Genomic DNA, 23,114 nt, shown 5'->3' with positions numbered 1-23,114 from the left:
AAGTTAGGCTCCAAGAACATGTCAGAAGCATAAAACATGGAGATGTGAGAAATCCTGTGGCGCAACATATTGCTGAGTGCCACCCACAAAATAGTGAGATCAAGTTCCATGCAATAGACAGTATGGGTCTGAATCCTAGGGGTGGCGACCGGACTATACAATTGAGACAAATGGAAGCCCGTTGGATTGCAGGCTAAGATCTGTAAAGTTTGGGCTAAACATTAATAATGAATTGCATTACTTCCTGTAGAATTTGTCTTTAGCGTATGTTTGCTCATGATGAAGCCTTAGAATAGCTACTCTATAAAGGGGACATATCTGTAGATTTATGTAACTTTGCTGAGTTGTATATTTACAATATTGGCCTCTTGAACTCTTACTGTTAAGTCATTTTGTCCCTATGGCTAGGCTTACTGCGGTGCCTCTGCTGCAAATTGGAGACTCAATAGATGATAAGTGATGCCATTATTACAAACTGTTGTGGAAAATGTCTGTCTGTGGCGTCAGCAAATCTCTGATTGCTGCAGCCTTATATTTACATAATGATAGAATTTGTAGTAGTACACCATAACTATTTGCGTATTGAGATTTTTTTATTTCACTCAAAGTTGGTGCATTGTGTTGATGTGATGGTGTACACTTAGGAAATGTGAGAATCTGACTTTATGAGTTTATAATTCGGCGTTTTGTAATTTGCACTATGGTTTGATTACCATACAGTTGTTGTTGTTTTTGTTAATAAAATTCATTAACACAATTAGATTAGTTGAAACCATTTCCTTATTGATAGATAAGGGAGTTTCGATGTACTGCGAACTATTGCGGAAGGTCGCTGTTGCAGTGATCTATGGATAATGGATCATGTTTAAATAAGATATGACCGTGGAATAAATTGACTTTTTAGTAGAAAGGGCCTTTCTTTTTGTCCCCGAACGTTGCCTTTTGATCATATTTTGATAGGCTACAGTGCATTTAAGAAATTACTTTTGACGCTTTTAAGATGGCTGGCGTATTCGTTTCCATCCTTGAAGCGTTGTGATGTCGGGACCGCCTATGCTGGAGGCGCTAGGTTTGGTCTTTGATCGTAGTTATACCTTATCATTTCCGAGTGTCAACACTGCTTGATTTACTTTTATTGGTTATAATTTTTATGGCTAATCGTGCATAAATCTTACGATTCAAAAATAATGTCCCTTTATAAATATATCAATATGTATTTTAACCATGAAGAAACTGGCAAATTTACTCCACTCAAAAATGGCGCTGGTTGTAACCTAAACATAAGTCATCAGCAATGCGACGTATACAAATTTAATAGTATAATTGGTACTAATTAATGGATTATCCAATTAACTTAACATTTAAAAGCGGGTAGCTTTCGCAGTTTTTTTTAGGCTGCCTTAACCAGATGACCACATGAACGACGATACACGTACTACTGCGGTAGGTTTCTGCTATGGGGACGGTTAGTCAGCGCTTTTTTTTGGTGTAAAATAATTGGGCTACAGACTATATTAACATTTGTAAGCTATTATATGGTGGGCTTTCCATTGTCCATTAACACAGCTTTTTGACTAACTTCGTTAGGTTGTAGGATACGAAAGAAACGGTGTTTGATTCTTTTAAGATGGCCGCCCCTTTACCATTTCCTTGAAGCGATATGGTGTGGGGAATGCCGGTGCTGAAGAAATTGGGACGATTACTGATTATAGCTGCATACTATTCTTATTTCCGATTGCCCCAACCCAGTCGATCAAAAAAAAATGTCATTGGTTATTTGAATGTCGACATTTTGTATAAGACTTTACGATCTAAAATAAGCCACTTACCTCTAGAGCCTACTTCTATGCCTGTACTTACGACCGCACGATTTAAAACTTTGCAAGTATGTCTGTCTTGTCACCATACCAACGGGTGCGAGAGAGACTTTTGAATACTCGTCTCTTGAGGTGTATACCTATCACCTGTTTAAATGCTCTTTTTGTTTAAAGATGGCATTTTAAATAGTATTCTGGGGTTTAAACCAGATGAGGGCATGATGGAAGTTGTAAAACTGCTCGAGAAATGTCATGTTAGGTGTTAGGTTCATATACTGCATACTCTATTCTGAACACTATTAAAATGCACTAAGAAAGTGTTACAGAATTGAGCTGTGTAAAGTTTCCGTAATGGATTTTTAATGTATAGTGACCGTGGACTTAATAGTTCTGCTGTATTACATATGAGAGGTTGTACTACAATATATTATTGAATAAATATTGTATGATCTTGAGGTATTTTGGTGTTAACACAGGTCTCATTTTATTACATTTTTCTAAGATATACTTTTCCTGTTTTTTTTAATTTACCACCGTTTCTATGTTGCCGCTGGAATCAATATGCAATTTTTAAAGTAAGTGTGAGGTCCCAATAAATTCTGGATGTAAAATACACAACCGCTAATAATAAGGGTTAAGTTGAGTGAAATTGTTTTATTTTAGAGTCATAGTACAAACTAATAAAAACCGATGCTAGTGAATATGGGGTGTTTTTACTTCATAAAAGGTGTCAGAAAACCATTACTTAACAAACACTGGCCATTAGTGTGCCAGCTGAATTACTTTTGAAATTTAATGTTGAGATCTTTGTGTTAAACCAATGTTATATCTCATCAACCTACATTTAAAGGAGGAATGTACTATCTGTGTGATACAAACTGTCCCACTTAAGATTGATGCATAATGATATGTGATCATGAACTGTTTGCAGTATACTTTTTACTATGATCCAATAATAGATATGATAGACCTCAATAGCATGTAATTATGTATTTCACTTTGTCTACAGATTAACTGGGCTCTAATGAATGACAACTGGTCCATGAATCAGGACTACTGTAAACTTGTTATGGTATGTTATCACTACAATTACTCAGTCTTTGTTATAAATTAATGATGGCACAGTAGAAGAAAGTTTTCCAGAGGTGAATATATGTGTACTAGAAGTTTAATGTATAGACACCTTTTTGAATTATCTGTTTTTTTAAATGTTTTAAATGTTTGTCAACATAATTGTAAACAATTGTTTTGTATATCTTTTTAACCCTAAAGAAGTCCGATAACTGACCAAACGCGTTGGCTATTTCATTGAAAAGAAATCTGAATAAAGAATAAGTTTTAACTTCAAGAGCCTGTGACTGACTTCACTTTGGGAAATGAACGTACATCTTTGCATCTTAATAGAGCCATGTATAAAGATTAACATTGAGAAGAATACTTGTATTTGATTCACTAGAAGTGTGCAGAGCTATTTTGTGTAAATTATATCTAAAGAGATAATGGGATTCCATTCTCTTACTCCTTATGCGACTTAGGGGATTGTGTCTCAAGCTATCAGCACCTTCTCTTTGTTGCACAGGACCTGTAGGGGACATTAGATCAGTGCGGGAATTCGTGCTTTGATACCCTCTTTTGTTGTTGTATCTTGTGAGCCACCCAGCACGGTAAAAAAGAACACTTTGCATAAAAATCTCTATAACGCTGTATCTGAGTCTCTCAATATGAACTTTGAAGACAATGGAGAAGAACTCTTAGGAGATCTGTTCAATCGTGAAAAAGGCACTACTCGTGCACCTGTGTTACCGACTAAAAATAATGGACTGAAAAGGAAGTTTTTGCACCTTGAAAAATTAAAACAACAAGAACTCACCAAATGGTGGGATGGCGCCACACTCAAGAAATATTTAGAGAATAAATGTATCCCTAGAGGTTTACAGATTCTTATCTTTCCCAATTATGAGGATTTAGAGCCGATCTTTTGGGAGAGTGGGAAGAGGGATTACGTATTGCATCATACAGGTTGATGGATATACTTATACGCAATTCTGAACAGAAAGTAAAAAAGATTAGAGAAGAAATACTGGCCTTAGAAAAAGAAATAAATGACATAAATCTGCCAGATGTAACACAAAAAAAATTATGTGATCCTTAAAAAGGAACTGGTCACCTATCAACTGTACCTGAAAGGGAAAAAACAACAAAAAATAGAAAGAGATCAAAAAGACTATGACCAAGGTCGTATATCTACGTTTGCACATAAATAAAATGATGTAGTAGCCAAGGGTGCACCAGCATCTGTACCTGAAAATAGGGCCCCTAGTATTTCATCTAGTAGTACTTCTGCATACTACTTTGCAAGATTGTACTTACCTTCATTTTCTTCGCTCCCGACCCCGGTCCGCCCCGGCTGTGTGCCGTTTGAGCGGAGGGTTAGCCCATGAGCGACACTTCCTGTCTGGTCCTGCACCACTTCCGCCCTGCCTCTCCACCGTGCAGGTCAGCGGACTAGTGGTTCACAACAACTAGATATAAATGGGGACTTGGAGTAAGCGCAGCGGACGAGCGCAGCGGGAGCGCCGACTTCGCGTCGAAGTCGCGCACAAGTCAAGCCCGTCTGCGCCCGTCCGCGGCCTGCCGGGGCTAGGGGCACGTCACTCTGCCCCAAGTACCACCTACTCTCCGGCAGAACTCCTCTGTCTCCAGGGCTCTTGGCCTCTAGATGCCACAACCTGTTCCCGTATTTCCTCCCTTGGCCTGTCTCCGGCCTCTGTCATTCCTCCCCCTATTCACACTCCCCTCAATTCCCTTAGAGATGCTGTCAATTCTGGACCCATCAAAACCCTTTCAGCCTACTATCTCAATACCCGATCCGCTGTAGCCCACTCGCACGAACTATCGGTGCTGTTGGACCTCCATGCCCCAGATATTCTGTTTCTGACAGAAACCTGGTTCTGCGAGGACTCCCTCCCCGCACTATTGGCCACCCTACCAGCCCCATACTATGCTCTGCGTTCAGACCGTCTGAATGGCAGGACTGGGGGAGGCGTTGCGGTCATCGCCCGAGGGGATTTCCCTTTTCAAATTCTCCCCTTCCCAGATATCGCTACCACGGAGTACCTGGCTATTCGCACTACCTCTACCACCCCTCCTCTCACCTGTGTACTTATTTACCGTCCTCCTCAATCGCCCTCACTGTTTCTCTCTACCTTTCTGGAAGTACTGGCCACAATCACGATCAACAACTCTTCCATTCTGCTTCTGGGTGACTTTAATTTCTGGCCAGCTGACCCCGCAGAATGCCCTTCCTCTAAGGAGTTTTCAGAAACCCTCCATTCCCTTAATTTCATACCCCATATTCACTCCCCCACTCACATAAAAGGACATGTCCTAGACCAGATTTGGTCCTTGAACTGTCCTGTACAATCTGTCTCCATTTCACCCTGTTCCTGGTCAGACCATCACCTAATTTCATTTGCTCTCCCTACCCACCCCCCAATCAAGCCCTCTCGTCCTAAAAATGTCTGGGTCCGAGCCTGGGGGCGAGTAGATCCTGACAACTTATCTACTCTCCTCTCTGCATCTTACCCTCCTCTACACGGTTTACCCACCCTCTCCCAGGTTACCTCTATCGATCAGTGGCTCATCTCAGGTTGCGATTCTATCGCTCCCCTGAAACGGGTCACTTCAAAGCGGGAGAAGGACGCTAACCGGTGGTTCAACGATGACCTCAAGGCCATCAAATTAGCGGTACGCAGAGCGGAGCGTGCCTGGAGGAGAAACTACTGCCCCTTACTCCGACTGGAGTTTATCAACACCTTGAGCCAATACAAACTGGCCATTCTGGCGGCGAAAACAGCCTATTTCTCCTCCAAAATCCTCGCTGCGGAGAACCAATCGAAGGAAATCTTCTCGATTGTGCACAACCTGGCATTCTCCGACAGAACCACTCTCAAGCCCACCCCCTCCCCGGAACTCTGTCACTCCCTCAACAACTTTTTTATCCAGAAAATCTCTATTATTAAAGCCAATATCCCTCCCCCTCTCCTACCTTTGTGGACCCTCTGTGCCCCCCTCCTGGAGGACATCTTGATACCTTTCCTCTTTTGTCCAAGGAATCCCTGACCTCATTAATCCCGTTAGTCAAATCTGGCTCCCCTTTAGATCCCTGCCCTTCCCATATTCTCCGTCATATTTTTTCTTCTTGCCCCGATCCTGCCCTGCATCTCCTGAATAGCTCTCTTTCCCAGGGCGTTGTACCTGTCCCATTGAAAACTGCAGTCATTGTCCCTATCCTTAAGAAACCAGGCGCGGATCCCTCAGTCCCCGCTAACTATCGCCCCATCTCCCTTTTGCCATTCCTGGCAAAAGTGCTCGAGCGCCACGTCACCCGCACGCTGAGCTCTTTTGTGGAGACTCATGGGGTCCTAGCCCCCCGTCAGGCCGGTTTCCGCCCCGCACACTCTACGGAGTCCGTAGTACTTTCGGTCCTGGACAACCTCAGGGAGGGAATGGACACCAACCAGACCCAGGCCCTGGTCCTCCTCGATCTCTCAGCCGCCTTTGACACGGTTGACCACACCATCTTACTCTCCCGTGTCGGGGCGGCGGGGATCGGGGGCACCGCCCTGGTATGGTTGTCCTCCTTCCTGAGGGGCCGCACCCAGGCGGTTCGCCTGGGTGATTTTTCTGCGGACTTCCGGAAAGTTCAGTGCGGGGTCCCCCAGGGTTCTTCCCTCTCACCTCTTTTGTTCAACCTTTACATTGCCCCTCTTATTTTTTCTCTGCAACAAATGGAGGTCTCCGTATATAACTATGCGGACGACCTCCAACTTGTTTTCAATCTATCTTCTTCTCCTTCATCTTTTTCTAGTTTCCAATCTATTATGATTTATATCTGTGACTGGATGAACCACAATCATCTTAAACTCAACCCAGACAAGACTGAGCTGGTGTTGACAGGTGGTTCATCCAGTCCCTGGTCTTCCCTGTTCTGGCCCCCTTCCTTAGGTCTCCCTCCTGTCCCCTGTACCTCAGTCAAAACTTTAGGCATTAAACTTAATTCCCAACTCACCCTTCACTCCCAGGTTAGTTCTGTGGTGTCCTCTTCTTTCCTTTCACTGCGCACTATACGTAAGGTGTCCCGTTTTTTTTCTTTTGAGGCTCTGAAATTGATCACTTTGGCAATGGTCATCTCCCGCCTGGATTACGGCAACGCCCTATATGCAAGTATACCTGCATATAGTTTAAGGCGGTTGCAGCAGATTCAAAACCAGGCGGCGCGCCTTGTGTTCAAACTGCCAAAATTTCACCATGTCACCCCTCTCCTGAAATCTTTGCACTGGCTTCCAGTCCGTGAGCGTGTCCAGTTCAAGCTCGCCTCCATCACCTTTCAAGCTCGACTGGGCACGGCTCCGGCCTTCATCTCTTCTGAGATCACTCCCTATGTCCCTACCAGAGAGCTACGCTCATCTACCAAATCCCTTCTCTCAGTCCCGCGGTATCGGAGGAAGAAATGGGGAGGATCGAAATTTGCGACCCTTGCCCCACTCTTTTGGAACTCCCTGCCCCCAGAGCTTAGAGCCTCGACCCTCTACCTGCAATTCAGGAAACAACTTAAAGCCCACCTATTCACTAAGGCCTTTGATTAGCTCCCCAGCTTTTCATATCCTTTAGAGCAGGCTGCCTTCCTGCCCTGCTATTTGTTGGTTGTAGCGCCATGAAGCCGCTGGCGAACGTGCGCTTAATAAATAATTTAAAATAGAAATAGAAATACTTCTATTTCTTCTGTCTCATCAGTTGATAGTGACCCTGGTGAAGGGACAAGCTCCACCACCCCCAACATTACTCCAGCCTCTGATTTTTTGAGTGAAGTTCAGAGATACCGCCTGGGCAACAAAAAGAAAGGACTAGGCGACAAATCAGGAGAGGTGGCAAGAAACACCAGGTCAGACACAAAAGCAAAAATTGGGAACAACAAGTAATGCCCGCAAATGAGATTGTGCACCACGATGTGGTCAGTTCAGAGACAGATGTTGTTACTAATACTGTGAATGTGGTTAATTTGTCATCAAGAGAATTTAATGAACAAGAGATCGCCATACTATGTAAAGGTTTAAATTACTGTTTAACTGGCAAACATGCAATGGACAATGTCCATTTGGACCTATTTCGTTTGGTACAAAAACTAACATTAAAAAAATACTTTTCAGAACATCCAAATGTCCGGCTGCCTGTTTTGAAAACAACATGTATCTCTGATTTTGCAATATCTGACATTGACATTTCTCATGTAATGGCGACATTAGACGATGAAGATGACATTGGTAACTTAGTTGACTTTGCACAAAGCCTTGATGTAATTGAGGACACCTCAATAGACAGTGGGCTTAGAAGTAGGTCCAAGTTTATTCCACACAGCTGAACTAAGACTGTCATTGATGAATTTGCATTGAGGGTGACAAAGGGTTTATATAATCTGGAGGATACTCATTCCTATAATTCTAGATGTGCACACCCACAAAATATCAGCAAAGATGAAAGGGCCTTTCTTCAATCTGTGCGCAATGATCCATCCTTTGTCATCAGGGAGGCTGACATGGGTGGAAACATTGTTATAATGAACTTTCAGGACTATACGAATGAGATCCACAGACAATTGGGTCAGCCTGATTGCTATGCAAAACTACAGTCCAATCCCATCAAAATGATTGAAAGTAACATCAACGGTAGACTAATTGAGTGGCATGAGTCCGGTTTATTATCAGACTTAGGCCCAGATGTAGGTAAAATAGATTCACTGATTTTTAATTACCGAATTTTACCGATTCGGTAATAAAAAATCGGTAAATCTAAGGGGTGGATATGTAGGTATTCCAGATGTGCTGGAATACCGATTCTGAAGAAATCGGTATTTACCGATTCGGTAAATACCGAATCGGTAATGCCCATTCATTCCTATGGGCTTTGAAGCCCATAGGAATGAATGGGCATTACCGATTCGGTATTTACCGAATCGGTAAATACCGATTTGCTCAAGGGTGCAGGGGGTGTCACTTTGACACCCTCTGGCACCCCCAAAACAGGCTCGGGTGCCATGTGGCAGGCATACATGCCCTAAGGGCAGGTCTGCCTGTCACATGGCATAGGTGTGCATGCACACATGTGCATGCACACCGGAATCGGTATTTTACCATCAAATTGGATTTGATGGTAAAATACCGATTCTGTAAGGCCTCTGGGACTCTGAAGAGTCCCACCTACATCTCGGTGCCTCAGAATCGGTAAATTTACCATTTTTTTATTTTACCGAATCGGTAAAATTACCGATTCGGTAATTTTACCAATTCGTTAAAATAATGCCCCCTACATACCTGTCACCCATACACCGGTCGGTAACGGCCGAAAATACCGATTTTCGGCCGTTACCGACCGACCTACATCTGGCCCCTAGAGTACTAATACTTATTAGTTAACAACTCAAGATTCCCTTGCATCTATGCACTGCCTAAAGTGCATAAAGGGGGTGCATTTTCCCCGGGTAGGCCGATAATATCAGGCAATGGAGGGCCTACGGAACATCTCACTGAATATGTAGAATCATTCCTTCAACCCCTTGTACAGAACTTACCTTCATATTTGAAAGACAGCAGAGAACTTCAATTGCAAATTGGAGGATGGAATGTGGGAAGAAGAGACTTTCACGTTCATAACCATGGACGTGGAAAGTTTGTATACATGTATAAGATTGGAAAAGGGCCTTGAGTCTTTGAAACACTTCCTTTTTAAACGCAATGCTTGTCATTTAGAGCATACACAAATGCTATTGACCATGTCTGAACTGATTCTGACTCAGAATGTCTTTTTGTATGGGAACAGCTGGTTCCTACAAAAACAGGGAACTGCCGTGGGTTCCAGGTTTGCTCCATCTTATGCAAACCTGCTCATGGGCTTGTATGAGATGGAGCATGCCTGTGGCCCAGGTGCAAAAAACTGGGCGGACCACATACTTTCTATGTTCGCTAAATCAAAGACATTTTGTTAATTTTGAAAGGGAGTTCTGAAGATCTGAATGAGTACTTTACCTACCTCAATGAAAATGATCGCAACATTAAACTCACTATCAGTTGTTCTAGGCAGGAGATCGTGTTCATGGACCTTATACTCTATGTGAAGGGAAATGTGGTCCAAAGTGATATGTATAGGATACCAAACTCCTGTAACAACGTATTGCATGCGACCAGTTGTCACCCCATAAATACTGTTGCAGCCATACCCTATGGTGAAATTGTGCGAGTCTGCCAAAATTAAAGGACAATTTTGAGAAAAACATACACAAATCCAAGCTTGACTTTCAAGCCAGGGGTTATGACAGCAGCTGCATTAAAAAAGCTGAAAACAAACGTAGAAAAAAGAAACAGGGTGACACGCTGGTCCAACTACCGCGTCCTAGCGAAAGCACAAACCAGAGTCAATGTGTCTGTGACAGAATATGGAGTGTATAGCAATCATATTTTCAATATATTAAGGAAAAACTGGCACCTATTAAAATCAGACACACTGTCTCCTGATATTGTCCCTAACAAACCAAGAGTTGTTTACAGAAAGGGATCTACGATAAAAAACATACTTTGTCCTAGCTATGTGATGACATCAGAGGTTCCTCAGGCCACAAGGTTACCAGATAAACCATTAGGTTTTCATATCTGTGGTAACTGTTCAATCTGTAGATATGGCATAAACTAGAAGAAATAATTTAAACATAATGGGCCCAGGGAATACACAATTCGGTCTTTCATCAATTGTAACACTACACATAACTGTATCTGATTATCTGTCACTGTGATAACATCTATGTGGGGAGCAGTGTCAGGAGTCTTAAAGTTAGGATCCAAGAACATTTCAGAAGTATAAAACATGGAGATGTGGGAAATCCTGTGGCTCAACATATTGCTGAGTGCCACCCACTAAAAAGTGAGATCAAGTTCCATGAAATAGACAGTATGGGTCTGAATCCTAAGTGTGGTGACCGGACAATACAATTGAGACAAATGGAAGCCCGTTGGATTTGCAGGCTAAGGTCTTTAACCTTTGGGCTAAACATTAATAATGAATTCCATTACTGCCTGTAGATTTTGTCTTTAGCGTCTGTTTGCTTATGATGAAGCGTTTGACTAACTTTGTTAGGTTGTAGTATACAAAAGAAATAGCGTTTGATGCTTTTAAGATGGCCGCCCACTTTTACCTTTTCCCTGAAGCGATATGGTGTGTGGAATGCCCGTGCTGAAGAAATTGGGGACGATCACTGATTATAGCTGCATACTATTATTATTTCTGATTGCCTCAACCCGGTCGATCAAAATTTTTTTCATTGGTTATTTGAATGTCGGCATTTTGTATAAGAGTTTACGATCTAAAATATGCTGCATACCTCTAGCGCATACTTCTATGCCTGTACTTACGACCGCACAATTTAAAACTTTGCAAGTATGTCTGTCTTGTCACCATTTTCAACTCACACAAAAGAGAAGTACTAATACATAAGGCACAAAAAAAAAATTGTTTTTGTGACAGAAAGAATACAAATCTAAATCTAAATACTAATTTAGACACGTGCTGTCTCCCCCGCATTGGTCAGATAAACACTGGACTGACATGGTTTTTGGTGTAAAGTGACATGTATTCTTTCTGTCATAAAAACAAATATGTTTTTTTGTGCCTTATGTATTAGTACTTCTCTGTTTTGTGAGTTGAAATTGATAACAAGGGAACCAGAGAAGTCTTAATCCCTTGTCTCTCCTGGTGTGTTTTTCATGTCTTGTCACCATACCAACGGGTGAGAGAGAGACTTTTGAATACACGTCTCTTTAGGTGTATACCTAAGCCTGTTTAAATGCACTTTTTGTTTAAAGATGGCATTTTAAATAATATTCTGGGGTTTAAATCGGATGGGGGTGTGATGGGAATTGTGAAACTGCTTGAGAAATGTCATGCTAGGTGTTAGGTTCATATACTGCATACTCTATTCTGAACACTATTACAATGCACTAAGAAAGTGTTACAGAATTGAGATATGTATAGTTTCCGTAATGCATTTACAATATATAGTGACCGTGGACTTAGTAGTTCTGCTGTAATACATATGAGATACAAAAGGGGATGATGGACGGAGCGTTTGAGCAAATCAAACACTCACCCCCAGTCAACTGATCTGGGTTTAATCCATCACCATTCTTTAGCTCACTCAGCCACCCCAGTTCAGACATGGCCATATGCAAATCAGTCTGACCCTGTGCCTCATGGGAACAGTCCAGCCTGAACTGCCAAGCCATGTCTTCCCTGGACCGGAAACAAGCATCCTGGGACCGGTTTCGGATTCATAATCCTCATCAGCCAGGCTATCTTGAATCCATTGGCCAAGTGAGCAAGGGACTTACGTCTGAGCATACCTTGCCAACTTAGGGCAATCAAAGCGATACAAAAGGGGATGATGGACGGAGCGTTTGAGCAAATCAAACACTCACCCCCAGTCAACTGATCTGGGTTTAATCCATCACCATTCTTTAGCTCACTCAGCCACCCCTGTTCAGACATGGCCATATGCAAATCAGTCTGACCCTGTGCCTTATGGGAACAGTCCAGCCCGAACTGCCAAGCCATGTCTTCCCTGGACCGGAAACAAGCATCCTGGGACCGATTTCGGATTCATAATCCTCATCAGCCAGGCTATCTTGAATCCATTGGCCAAGTGAGCAGGGGGCTCACATCTGAGCATACCCTGCCAACTTAGGGCAATCAAAGCGATACAAAAGGGGATGATGGACGGAGCGTTTGAGCAAATCAAACACTCACCCCCAGTCAATTGATCTGGATTTAATCCATCACCATTCTTTAGCTCACTGAGCCACCCCAGTTCAGACCTGACCATAGGCAAATCAGTCTGACCCAGTGCCTCATGGGAACAGTCCAGCCCGAACTGCCAAGCCATGTCTTCCCTGGACCGGAAACAAGCATCCTGGGACCGGTTTCGGATTCATAATCCTCATCAGCCAGGCTATCTTGAATCCAGTGGCCAAGTGAGCAAGGGACTCACGTCTGAGTATACCCTAGGCTATCTTGAATCAAGTGGCCAAGTGAGCAAGGGACTCACGTCTGAGCATACCCTGTCCATCAATTGTTGTTTTTGCATTTGTCACCCCGAGTGGGATGGGTATGCTCAGACGTGAGTCCCATGCTCTCCACACCACTGGAGTCAAGCTATCCAGGTTGATGACGGCTGATAGCAAGAAACCGGTCCTTGGATGCTTGATTCCGGTCCAGGAAAGACATGGCTTGGCAGTTCGGGCTGGACTGTTCCCATGAGGCACAGGGTCAAGGCTGATTTGCATATGGTCATATATGAACCGTCAACAAAGAACATAAAATACTGCGGTACATAGTGGTTTTATCAAGGTACTACTATATGTATTAGCCCCTTTCCTAATTACCTGCCTATTTTTTTTAAAGAAATATAGCCTTAGACTCTCTACTCCATGTAGTGAAGCCTATTTAATGTCCATCCAACCGCCTAAAATATGTTTCTCTTGTTCAATATAGCAACGCAAATTCCCTGGCTATAAATTTGTGAATAGTGAAGCCTATTTAATGTCCATCCAACCGCCTAAAACATGTTTCTCTTGTTCAATATAGCAACGCAAATTCCCTGGCTATAAATTTGAAGCAATTATCTACGGCTTCTGAACCTTACTGAATTATCATTAGGTAAAGAATATTAATTGGACATTACAATCATTCTCTGGCATCTTGTCTGTAAACATTTTATTTATAAATGATAGAATTTTGGTATCTCATTCCTTATATTCTTATTTAGATCATTGTCATACAAAGAAACGAGTCTGCATTTGATCACTTTACCCTGTGACGTGGGTGTTTTATTTATGTAAGTATATTCTTAAGAATAGGTGCCCATCTTGCAAAAAAAAACCACCCTCCTGTAACACCGACACCATTTAAGACATTTCCAGTTTAATATCAAGCATCAACCCCCCCCCCCCCCCCACGCCCCCCCCGTCCACTCCGGGTACGTTGGGTGTAAAATGCACAAAGAAATGAAGGTCCTCAACGAAGAGGCATAAATAAAATGTATATGTCTGACAATATGAAAGTGATGTAAAATGTAGGTCGATTTACATAATGGGTTTATTAAATTGTTTAAAGATGATAACTTTTTATGAATATGTTATAGGTTAGTATTATATTTTTTAATCTGGTTATTTCTTCCCCCTTATTTTGTTTTTTCACTTACCAGGATACAAGTGGCTACTCCAGAAGAAGGCGCTGGTCGCCGAAACGCGCGTAGAGAAATTATTAGCTAATGCCACAGTCTTATAAAGTTTTCCCATTTTATGTTTGAGAATTAATTTGTTTGAGATTTTATAAATATGTTTTGAATGTTTCTCTTTTTGATTTCATTGTTTTTTTATATATAAAAAAAAAAAAAAAATTCTTCTTCCTTAAGTCCTTGTGTTATATATAATTTGTATTACTTTATGTGAATTCCCTTTTTTAATCTAATCATTAATAAAATTTGTATTCAGACCTACCTACATTCCTTCTTCCTTTTGTGTAATCCTTCATCAATATTATCAATTTGTCTTTCAAGTGCCTTGGTTGTTACTTTTCGCTCTGGGGTGAATGTATGACATTGTTCTGCATTCTGTCCATGAATTGTTGTTTTTGCATTTGTCACCCCGAGTGGGATGGGTATGCTCAGACGTGAGTCCCATGCTCTCCACACCACTGGAGTCAAGCTATACAGGCGGATGACGGCTGATAGCCAGAAACCGGTCCTTGGATGCTTGATTCCGGTCCAGGAAAGATATGGCTTGGCAGTTCGGGCTGGACTGTTCCCATGAGGCACAGGGTCAAGGCTGATTTGCATATGGCCATGTCTGACCTGGGGTGGTGTGGAGTGCACAAAAACAGTGGATTTAGGCCCAGATCTCTGTCCTGGTGTGAATGTATGACATTGTTCTGCATTCTGTCCATCAATTGTTGTTTTTGCATTTGTCACCCCGAGTGGGATGGGTATGCTCAGATGTGAGTCCCATGCTCTCCACACCACTGGAGTCAAGCTATACAGGCGGATGACGGCTGATAGCCAGAAACCGGTCCTTGGATGCTTGATTCCGGTCCAGGAAAGATATGGCTTGGCAGTTCGGGCTGGACTGTTCCCATGAGGCACAGGGTCAAGGCTGATTTGCATATGGCCATGTCTGACCTGGGGTGGTGTGGAGTGCAAAAAAACGATGGATTTAGGCCCAGATCTCTGTACTGGGCTGAATGTATGACATGGTTCTGTATTCTGTCCATCAATTGTTGTTTTTGCATTTGTCACCCCGAGTGGGATGGGTATGCTCAGACGTGAGTCCCATGCTCTCCACACCACTGGAGTCAAGCTATCCAGGCTGATGACGGCTGTTAGCCAGAAACCGGTCCTTGGATGCTTGATTCCGGTCCAGGAAAGACATGGCTTGGCAGTTCGGGCTGGACTGTTCCCATGAGGCACAGGGTCAAGGCTGATTTGCATATGGCCATGTCTGACCTGGGGTAGTGTGGAGTGCAAAAAAATGATGGATTTTGGCCCAGATCTCTGTACTGGGGTGAATGTATGACATTATTCTGCATTCTGTCCATCAATTGATGTTTTTGCATTTGTCACCCCGAGTGGGATGGGTATGCTCAGACGTGAGTCCCATGCTCTCCACACCACTGGAGTCAAGCTATCCAGGCTGATGACGGCTGATAGCCAGAAACCGGTCCTTGGATGCTTGATTCCGGTCCAGGAAAGACATGGCTTGGCAGTTCGGGCTGGACTGTTCCCATGAGGCACAGGGTCAAGGCAGATTTGCATATGGCCATGTCTGACCTGGGGTGGTGTGGAGTGCAAAAAAACTATGGTTTTAGGCCCAGATCTCTGTACTGGGGTGAAAGTATGACATTGTTCTGCGTTCTGTCCATCAATTGTTGTTTTTACATTTGTCACCCCGAGTGGGATGGGTATGCTCAGACGTGAGTCCCAAGCTCTCCACACCACTGGAGTCAAGCTATCCAGGCTGATGACGGCTGATAGCCAGAAACCGGTCCTTGGATGCTTCATTCCGGTCCAGAAAAGACATGGCTTGGCAGTTCGGGCTGGACTGTTCCCACGAGGCACAGGGTCAAGGCTGATTTGCATATGGCCATGTCTGACCTGGGGTGGTGTGGAGTTAAAAAAAAACGATGGATTTAGGCCCAGATATCTGTACTGGGGTGAATGTATGACATTGTTCTGCATTCTGTCCATCAATTGTTGTTTTTGTAATACATATGAGAGGCAGTACTACAATATAATATTGAATAAATATTGTATGATCTTGAAGTATTTTGGTTTTAATACAGGTGTCATTTTATTACATTTTTCTAGGATATACTTTTCCTGCTTTTTTGAAAGATACCACCGTTTCTATATTGCCGCTGAAATAAATAGGAAACTTTTAAAGTAAGTGTGAGGTCCCAATAAATACTGGATGTAAAATACACAACCGCTAATAATAAGGGTTTTGTTGAGTGAAATTGTTTTATTTTAGAGTCATAGTACAAACTAATAAAAACTGATGCTAGTGAATATGCAGAGTTTTTACTTTATAAAAGGTGTCAGAAAACCAATAATTAACAAAAACTGGCCTGTATTGGGTCTGCTGAATTTCTGGTGAAATTTAATGTTGAGATCATTGTGTCAAACCAATGTTATATCTCGTCAACCTACATTTAAAGGAGGAATATACTATCTGTGCGATACAAACTGTCCCACTTAAGATTGATGCATAATCATATGTGATCATGAACTGTTTGCAGCATAATTTTTACTATGATCCAATAATAGATATGATAGACCTTAATAGCATGTAAATATGTATTTCACTTTGTCTACAGATTAAATGGGATCTAATGAATGACAACTGGTCCATGAATCAGGACTACTGTAAACTTGTTATGGTATGTTATCACTACAATTACTCAGTCTTTATTATAAATTAATGATGGCACAGTGCAAGAAAGTGTTCCCGAGTTGAATATATGTGTACTAGAAGTTTAATGTATAGGCACTATTTGAATTATCTGTTTTTTTAAATATGTTTTAAATGTTTGTCAACATAATCATAACAATTGTTTTGTATATCTTTATAACCCTGAAGAAGTCCGATAACGGATGAAACGTGTTGGCTATTTCATTGAAAAGAAATCTGAATAAAGAATACGTTTTAACTTCAATAGCCTGTGACTGACTTCACTTTGGGAAAACAAACGTACATCTTTGTATCTTAATAGAGCCATGTATAAAGTTTAACATTGAGAAGAATACTTGTATTTAATTCACTAGAAGGGTGCGGAGCTATTTTGTGTATATCACAACATGATAGTGCATGGGCTAGATACAGGGTTTAGGTTAGTCAAGATGAGAATTGAAATTTATGTCCTTGATGCGAGGCTTTGCATTGTATTGCGTCAGCTCCAATTAGGAGCTCAATACCAAGTCCTGTGTCAAGTTGCGCCATGCTGCGTTGGTTTTGATGAGGCTGCCGATCAGGACGTGTGAGGGGCTGTAATGTAAGGTCCTGTGCCGAGTTACATCACACTGTGTCGGTTCTGATGGAAGCCACAGTTAAGCAGGGAGTACTGCAATCTGATGAGATCCAAGGGTCCAGGACATGGGAGGCACCTTTTGAGTATCAACAATTATCTCCAGCAGAGGTCAGCAGGGCTCAGGCAGGTTCAGTTGCAGGTCAGCTGAGTGGTCACAGCTTGTTGTGTTCCTGTTGATCAGATATGAGGTCATCAAACTGACCCTTGGAATAGGTCCAGTCTTCCTTCTTAGAGGGCAATGCAGTCTGGGCAGGCCTCTGGTACTAGGAGGTTGGTCCTCTGGTGGCAGGGCAGTCCTTCTTCTGTAACGTCCACAGGTCTGGGAGTGTACTGATTAGTAATTCTGGTTGTCCATTGTTTATACCTAGTGGGATTCCTCATACTACCCCACATCTGGTTCTGGAAAGTTCTTCCCTTTCTCTTGCCAATGCCAGACCCTTTCTAGGGTGAGAAACCACTGGTGTCAGGTTCCTTTGTGTGTGCTGGAGGCAAGACAACTACATTGTCATGGTAAGTGTATATAGGTTTACATAGCTCTGCTATACTTACCACCACGCATATGTATAATGAATATATGTTAGTGTATTTGTGTATGTGTTTGCTTCCCACAACATTGTAGTGTAGTTCCTATATTCCCAATAGGCTCTGCGCAGTGGAATAATATACCCTATAGTTTTGACATAGGACTGAGGTGAGTATGTCTCTATTGAGTATATTAAACTTAATTGTGTGTGACAGCTAACTCAGAGGTCACTAGAAACTTTATCGACTAAACAAGAAGTTATTAGTCTCTGACAACCGCATAAACATGACAACTTTGGTTCCCCTAGAACTGGAATAATAACTTCAGAGTCGTGGAAACAATAGATAACGATTTAACTCAGTCAATCATGCATGCTTCGTTTCTACAGAGTTGCACAGAAATAAAGAGACGGGCGTTTCAATAAAAGGATTTATTGAACAGTCTTCTTTCTCATGCAAGAGAGGTGAACTGCTACAATTGTTAGACAGAATGCGAAGTATAATGCGTACAGTGTAAACAGTAATTTAAAATAATACTGTAATAACATGGGCTGTTGCTATGACATATATAAATATATATGCATAAATAACACAGGCTAAAATACTCAACTGGTGCTTCTAAAATACGCCTACCCCAGTGTACCTAACCTAGGTCTAGGACGAGGGAAGAAGTAGGTGCTGTCTTTAGTTATAGTTTAGTTCTGCCAAGAATTGGCAAAGGTTTCTCTAGGTTCTAATCAGCTCCATACCTTAGAATGAGAGAGTTTGATATCTCTTTCCCTGGACTCGATCACCCAACACCCCACAAGGGGAGTCCGAAACACTGGAGCTGGATTCTCAGCAGGAGGATGACAGCCTCTAGTCAGTGCATCAGCTGGGGAGTTTGCTTCCTTCTGCACTTGCTAAAGCCAGCTGCATCGTGAAAGTAGGTAGTCGAACTGCACAGAATCACACATTGCTTTGCCATAGCAAGTGAAGGTATTTGTATACCTTGAAGGTGTTTAGAAATGCCAGTATTTACGTAATAGTCGGGCATATGAACGTCATGAATGAACCCCTAAGGAATAGATGTTCATGCATAATAAATTAGTTCTTGAAGAAATCAATATCCAAGCAAGGGGAAGTCCCTAACGACTTAAGAGTCTGGTTTTCCAAGAAGTCGTTGTGATGTAGATGAACTGATGGAAGTAGCCATGCCTGTATTTGGGGAGCATGGGCTATGCCTAAATAGGGACAGGACTTCTATGCCTATATAAGGGCAATGTGAATTATACCTATATAAGGGCATGGCTAGGGAAATGCCTACGGAATCTATAATCACACACAACAACATAGTCATGGTTTAAGGCACTGAGGTATATCATACAGATGTAAGACAACTAGGCAAATTACCTACAGCATCAACTATATACATTTGAGAAAAAATCACAAAGTTCTGTGGCTGGAAAGTTAGGATTACGAAAGAAACCCCATTTTAGACAGGCACAAGACTACAAAGCGAGGTTTGGTTAGTGGAATTCTAGGTTAGGACATCAAGGACATTACCAAATTGGAAAATTTAGTGAGCTATAGGAATGGCATGGGTGTCAGCAGTTTATCGTTTTCAATGTATATTGAATTAATAAACAGCTGTTGTTCTGCTCATCTCTAAATTACACAGACAGAGCTACCACGTGGCAGACTGTCATAGTGCCAGTGTGCATAATTAGGTGCCGGTGCAGAACATCCGAAACCACCTGCTCAAATTAAGCACTGGTGCTGAGGTAAAAAGGGAGAGGGACGTTGGTTCAAGAAGTTGTGGAAGAATAAAGGGGAGATGTGAAAGATGAATGGGGGACTGGAGAGGTGTAAGATACAAATAGACAGAAATTTCAAGGGAAAAACTTGAAATGAGTGAGAAGTGCTGAGGGGCCAGAAAGGTGATGGGGCCGGAGACGCCATGAGATAGATGCACAGAGACAGTTTACATGAGGGCAGTGAAAAGACAGAATGGCAAATGGTGATTAAAGGTGAAGTTAGAGGTTGAATGGGGAGATCTCAGAAGTTGAAAAAGGGGTGAAAGAAAATGGCCTGCAAAGTGAGAGAGGGATCCATGGTTGGGAGAGGAGAGAGGGATGAAAAGGAGGGGGTGAGAGGAAAGAGGCGTCTTTAAACTGCTTAACTTTTCACAAGACTGCCAGGCTTGTAAGGGACCATTGCTGCTCCAGGCCAGGGCCTGGGCTTCTAATGTGGCAACATGTATTCCTGCAGAGTGGAAGGTCCTTCACAAAGGTTGACTAGACATCTTTGTTGTTTATTGCTGTATTTTGGTAATAAACTGCTACTGATGAGGTGAAATCTTTCCTCGGTGTTACTGTGTGTAAACAAAGTCAAAATAATGAAGCAATGCTATCCCCAAAAATGCGGCATCACATAGCATTATTTAAATTTTCTTACCACACAATTTAGTCAAGCCTGCTGCATAATTTGGCCCTCACTAGCCTCATAATTCCAGTAGCCCTGGAATATGTTTAGACATTTTTGTCAGGAGGAGGTCCTTACAACTGAAAGTGTTGACAGGGGGTTCTCAGCATCCAAACATTTGAAGACCTCTGCTCTAGTGGATATAAACAGGATCTTTTATGCACACTAGAAAGGTGGAAATTCAAGCAGGTTTCAGATGGATACAACTGAATATGCTATATAGAGAGCTTACTACCCCAGAAATAGGGTATAAAAGGGGGGGATGTGGCTAGTGTTTGAAGTGTGATGAGGCATGGGAACACTTTCCTGCCCACCATTTAGGCATGCAAAATAATGAGACCCTTTTGGGATAGGCAATAAATGAACTATAGGAAGTAATTGGAACTCAGATACTATTAACTCCACTACTCTCATTATTGAGTTTTCCAAATGATTTTTACCTGACTAAGCACACCTCACGCTGAACCTCTTGGGAATGATGGCAGCAAGGAGAGACATTGATCATGAGTGGGGGTATCTCTGATGCCCTAGGACTTCATAGCTGGAACTCAGATATAGATCAGTATCTGGGGGGCTTAGAGGCTGATTTTCCAAAGCACGGAATGCTCCCAGAAAATGAAGAAGATATGGGGCCAAGGAGAAGTAATTATAGATTAGACAATGAAGGAACTGATGATATCTTGCCTTAAAGATTCTGACATTGGGGAATACTTGATGTACAAACACTGAGTGAAGGACAAAAGTTGTGGCAATGAAGTTCAAGCAATAAAGGGCTTTGGTATTGTCACAATAAACTCATGAATGACAGCGCCACTAAATACTTATACTTCTACTACCATGACCTGAAAAGTGCTTCAGATATTAAATGATGGTCCATGAATCTTTCACTATCAAGAATTTTTAAAATAAATATAAAATGTTTTCCAAAAAGAACAGTAAATCTATGCTTATCCATGTACACTTACCTTGACAAAATAGTGGTAGTCGCATTCTGGAGTCAATATTTTTGTAGGACAATACTTCTGCCTTCGATATTGTGGTTTACACCCCGTGCTTGAAGCAGAGAGGTAATTTTAAAAGTGCAATTACCTTCCTCTATTAATGACTGAAATCTGATTGACTCAGTGTAGTTGAAGAATTGAGGGATGAGACAAAGAGCGCAGACAGACCTTTCAAGATAAGAATAGGGCAGGGTGCGTGTTCGGACAAAATATCGAGTTGTAAATATCAGGTGACAGAAATAGCGGAAATTAAATATCGTGATGCAAAAATATAGTGATGCAAAAATATTATTGCCAAGAATTTAGCTTTTATAGTTAAGTAATATTATTTGTAAGACTATCATTGATTTTAATATCGTTTTCAGTAATATAGTTGTAAAAACAATGTTTTTGTATACTTTTAATGTGTTTTAGTTCATATATTAATTTTATGAGTTACTGTTGTTTGTGGAACTGGAATTTTTGGGGTTGAGGGAAAATAAAGAAAAAAAAGAAGACTGTGGGCCTGATTCACGGAATGAACTTAAGACTAAATCCTAAACTTACTACTATTTTGAATTCACAGAATGCACTTACTACTATCGGGATTCACAGAGTGAACTTACTACTTTCGGGATTCACAGAATGAACTTACTACTTTCGGTATTCACAGAATAGACTTAAGACTACTAACTTTACGTCCGCACTCGGGCCGGAAATTCCGGCCCGGAGGCGAAGCTTCTGGCTTGGGGGCGGAGCTTCCGGCCCAGAGGCGGAGCTTGCGGCTTGGAAGCTCTGCTTCCGGCTCAGAGGTGGGGATTTAGCCATGGCTGAAATCTCCACCTCTGGGCTGCAAGCTCCACCTCTAGGCCATAAGCTCCGCCTCCGGGCCACAAGCTCCGCCCCCAAGCCGGAAGCTCCACCTCTGGGCCAGAAACTCCGCCTCTGGGCCGGAATTTCCGGCCCGAGTGCGGACGTAAAGTTTTGTAGTCTTAAATCTATTCTGTGAATACCGAAAGTAGTAAGTTCATTCTGTGAATCCCGAAAGCAATAAGTTCACTCTGTGAATCCCGAAAGTAGTAAGTGCATTCTGTGAATACCAAATAGTAGTAAGTTTAGGATTTAGTCTTAAGTTCATTCTGTGAATTGGGCCCTAGGCATTTACAATCCACAAGGATACATAGTGTCAAAAGGACAGAAGTACAATATACGGGTATGATCAGCAGGGACTGGACATGGAATCCAGCAACAGGACATCAAGGACTAGAGGGTAAGGTTTGTATGCAGAAAAGAGAAGGAGAGGAGAAAGGAAAAAGAGAGCTTCAAAAAAGAGAGGGGAAAAACTGGAGGGTGGGCATAGCAGTGGCAAGCGTTCAAAATGAAAAGCAGGATGGGGGTGGGGAGATTGGAAGGTGGAGAAAGAGTGTCTCAGGTTGCACATGAAGAACTTAAATTTTAAACGGCGTTCACCTACCTCTGTGGGTAAAAACATGAAAACTACTAAAATCTCAATGAATGAGGGAGGTTTTCCTACCACTATCCTTTTCAGTTCCATGAAGCTAGATTCAGGTTTGCTGAAGAGACTCTCTCTCATTGGCTTTCTGCAACACCAAGAAAAATGTTGCAGTTGCCATTACCAGATGCATGTACT

The sequence above is a fragment of the Lissotriton helveticus genome, chromosome 8, assembly GCF_964261635.1.
Source record: "Lissotriton helveticus chromosome 8, aLisHel1.1, whole genome shotgun sequence".
In the NCBI taxonomy this organism is placed as follows: Eukaryota; Metazoa; Chordata; class Amphibia; order Caudata; family Salamandridae; genus Lissotriton; species Lissotriton helveticus.
Note: the sequence above shows the minus strand (reverse complement) of the source record.